This window comes from Centruroides sculpturatus, unplaced genomic scaffold (assembly GCF_000671375.1).
Source record: "Centruroides sculpturatus isolate CEXI.00-Female unplaced genomic scaffold, Cexi_2.0 scaffold291, whole genome shotgun sequence".
NCBI classification, from domain to species: Eukaryota; Metazoa; Arthropoda; class Arachnida; order Scorpiones; family Buthidae; genus Centruroides; species Centruroides sculpturatus.
Genome location: NW_019384514.1, coordinates 48,049 through 52,673, shown reverse-complemented (window position 1 = coordinate 52,673; position 4,625 = coordinate 48,049).

Here is a 4,625-nt window from a genome sequence, read left to right as displayed (position 1 = left end):
TTAATTTTAATATAAATATTTTTAAAATAATTTTTATACTTTTTAATAAATCGTTTTAAAATTTTTATAATTTATTTTTTAAATTTACATTTAATTTTTGAAACTTAGTAATATTCTTTCTTTTATAATTTAAAAAATAGGATGTTTTTTTTCTATAAGTTTGGCCAGGCCCACAACAAGAGAGACTGAGTCCCGATCTATCCGGGACATGTCGCCCATAAACATTTCTAAGATTCCGGATTCGATTCCTGGTTTCCAGGTCGGAAGATTTACGCCTTAACCTCCGTCAGGAATGCCAATACTGAGAACTAAGACATTGAACGGTCAACATAAAACGGTTTACTCAGTCAGCCAGTCGTCGCTTCAGGCCCTGAGCGACGGGTACCATCGCGATCCTCTGGTACAGGAGATCAGAGGTAGGGTACTGAGGGCGAGGCACAAACGACACCTTACCCTGAGGTGGATCCGAGGCCACATCGGGATCCCGGATAACAAGCGTGCCGATCAACTGGCAAAGGCTGGAGCCAGTGGCCCATTTGTAACGAGGATGGTGGAACCCTCGATAACATACATAAAAGGTACTCTACTGCAACGATCAATGACATACTGGCAAGAGCGCTTGACTCAAAATACAGTAGGTAGGCTAACCTATGCCTTCGTGCCTGAAGTTGGTTGTACTCTAGTCACGTTGTAATTGGTCAACGATACAAATTCTGACCGGATACGAGAGGTTCCCCCATATCAAGTCCAAGTTTGGACAAGGAAATGGCAGCTACTTCTGTGGGTGTCCTCGGGTGACGCGAGACACTATGTACTTGACTGTCCTCTTACTCAGGATTTCCGCCTAGGGGCTGACCAAATTGATTTTTTTTATAACTCTTTCCGTCCTGTGGGAACTAAGAAAGCCTCTTTTTTTGCAAGCCCATTATGGGTTCGACCAGGCCCATAATGGGGCTGCCGGGTGGTGAGGGACGGGGCCCGACATATCTGAACGGACAACCCCTCGAAAAATTCCTGGGGATTTTTCGACCCGTTCGGATTCGAACCCGGGTCCCCCAGAGCGGTAGGTTGCGACCTTGACCGCTCGGCCATCCGGCCGCCATCAAGTTGATTGGATTAAGCCCCCTGAACAAGTACTTCGAACGCTAGCAGCTAGCAAAGGAAACCTAAAGAAACTAAAGGAATTGATGGAAAAAGTGATAGATCTCTTCGATCTACAGTATAGGCTAAGTGGACGAACTATGATGGGTCTCCCTACTTGTAGGGAAGGGGGCCCCGTCGCCCGTTATCAATGAGCTAAAGATGAAAAGAAAAGAAAGTATTAATAAGTGCAGAACAGGCTGCACAGGCCGAAAGTAGCTATCTCAGGTCCGACTTTAAGAGTCTAAAACACCCAAGAGGTGTAAGGCCAGGTCTATGAGTAAGGCGTAATCTCTTGAACCCTGTGATGCCATTTGTCGGGGCAGGTCATAGTTTGCTTTATGAGGCGTCCCTCATCACCCAGCCTAACCATACTAACTTGTAAGAGCATGAAAAAAGCCTCTTAGTGTCCATTACCGGCGCTAAATTGTAAGGCTATCTTTATCATCGTTTCGGCCAGACAGGAAAAGTAAGAGGCAAGAGTCGACATATCCAAACAGACTGTTCCCCAATAAATTCTTCTAAATTTTGATCCATCCGGATTCAATCCCCGAGAGCGGTAGTTGCCTCCAAAGCCATTCGGACATTCGGCCTTCCGACAAATTCTCATCTGCGTATTGTCAAACTTCATAAGTAATGTTTCTCTACAAATTATTATTATCTTCCTAAATCATTAAATGTATATATTTTTATTTTATAAAGAAAAAAACACTACCTTTATGCCTTTTTCAAGTGTCTACAAAGAAAAACAAGAAAAAAAATCAACAAATATTAAGCCGAAAGTCGATTAACAAAGCCGCGACAAAACAAAATTTTTAACATTAATTTTAAAAACTCTGTAACTCCTTATTCAGGTTGTTCGAGTGTATTATCATTTGGACTATCGGTGATGATTGACCACAGGGATAGAGTAACCACAACTCCTTCGGGTATTCCAGATCGAAACAATACGATATTTTTTTTATTGTATTTCCGAGGTAACTGTTATCATTATTACCTTTAATGAATCTGTGGCTCGCCAACACTTATTCCGTATATTATTTTTGCTCGTTTGAAGAAACTACATCATACATGTGCTTACCAATACATGTATGATGTAGTTTCTTCAAATGAGTGATACTCAAAACACCTAAATTTATCTTGTTATTCCAGTGAAGCTGGCAAGAGACAAAGAAATATTATCGATCTGTCTGTTATAGCGGAGATTATCATTCAAAACTATTTCCAGATACTTTATCTCTGCTGATTTCATCCTCATTCATTTGAATTTACAGGTGATGCTGACTAACAATTTTATTTCTATTAGAAAAGCAATGAAATTTTGTCTTATTGCTATTCATTTTTAACTTATTTATTTAAAATATAAAACGAAACTGAATTTTCTAAATACAGTACCTCTCTTTTATATTAAAAGAGAATACATTTAATTACTAATGCATTACTAAAGTCATTTTAAAAACGACATTAAATTAACAAAGTCGTTCATTTGATTTATATTAAATTAAAACATGATTTCATTTTATATTAATATAGTCTAAATACAAAATTCATAATATTTTTTAATTTATATATAAAAAATTACATAAATTTTTATTATTTTTTTAATTAATAGAACGCAACAAAGAAAAACATTGTTGAATTTTATTGTTATTGTTCCATTGTTAAAAACATTCAATGCAGAAGTCGAAAGATTCATCGAGGTGAGATTTCCATGTATTTGCTAGCGGGATGTTTGGTGTCTAGCGCAGTCACCTCAGGAGAAAGCGCCGAATATACCCAGCCAAACATCGATGTTCAGATGTGTCCGTGACACACGCTTGCCTTCCGAATATCCCGCTAGCAAAGCCATGTTTTCGGACACTTTCGCTCGCGATTATCACTGCGTTGTAGCGAGGTATTAGATGTGACCCAGCTGGAGAGTAATGGAAGCGATATTTCGATACATTTGATAGCGGGATGTTTGTTGTTTAGCGCAGTCACCTCAGGAGAAAGCGCCGAATATACCCAGCCAAACATCGATGTTCAGATGTGTCCGTGACACACGCTTGCCTTCCGAATATCCCGCTAGCAAAGCCATGTTTTCGGACACTTTCGCTCGCGATTATCACTGCGTTGTAGCGAGGTATTAGATGTGACCCAGCTGGAGAGTAATGGAAGCGATATTTCGATGCATTTAATAGCGGGATGTTTGCTGTCTAGGTGACTAAAATATGAAGTATGTAATATACTGTTTTTTATAGATTAATCTGTAATTCTTTGTACTGAAATGTAGAAATGTTAATTTAGAAATTTTGAAACTGACTTTCGAAGGTGGTTGGCTACTTCAGAAATTTTCAAAAGGAAATTACCTCAAAAGAAAATTTATGTTTTAGAAACGAATGTTTTATTTACATGGATACTATCTTTATTTTTAAAATAGTTTAAAATATATTTTAGAATTTATATAAAGTACTACATTATTTTTTCAGTTTATGAAACCCAAGCGTATTTTAGTAATGTTTTATAATTAGACCTGCTCTGCTACCAGATTCATTGATTTTGTCTAATAGGTGCTGAAGGTTTCTAATATTGTCCGCATACTTGGTGATGTTTTTTAAACTTTTTCCGCCCTGCGGGCACTAAGAGGGTTTCTTTTTCGCGACGCCCATTGTGGGTTCGGTCAGGCTCAGAATGGGGAGACTGGGTGGTGATGGCAGGGTCTGCCATAGCTGGTCGGATCACATCCCGTAAAATTCGCACCCTGTCCAGATGCGATCCCGGGTCCCCAGAGCGGTAGGTTGCTATCGTGTCCTCTTAGCCATCTACCCGTCTGTTTGGTGGTGTCGATGCATATACCATTGGTTTTGATACGTAATTCTAACCTGTCCAGAGCTTCTTTGAAAATATGGTCAGAGTAAAGATTAAATGGGAGAGATGAGAGGATACAACCCTGACGTACTCCTTTCTGTCTTTCTATTTCTGATGTTACTATCCCTCCAATTCTGATTTGTTCTTTTTCTGCCAGTACAGTTTGTTTATCAGTCTGATATCTTTATCGTCCAAACCAGCCTGTTTGAGCATCTGTATTAGTTTTCTATGTTTAACCCTGTCGAAGGATTTTTCATAGTGAATAAAGAATGCAAATATATATTTGTTTTTTTTTATTTAGGCGTTTTTGTAGTATAATATTAATTCCAAAAAGCTCTTCACGTGTTCTGAATGGTTTTCGGAAGCCAAACTATGGTTTCCGTGCCTGTTTCATACTTTGTTCTAATTCTGGCATGTATTATACGCAGGAAAGTTTTCAACATATGGCTCATGATACTAATTAGGCGGTAGTCATTACGCTTTTTAGGATGTTGTTTTTTTCGGAAGTGCTACAAAGGTTGACTTTAACCAGTTCTTTGGGATTTCACCTATGTTGTAAATCTTGTTGAACAGGTTTACCAGAAGATCTATGTTGTTTACATTGATAATTTTTATCTGATATTTTATCTGGGCCAACG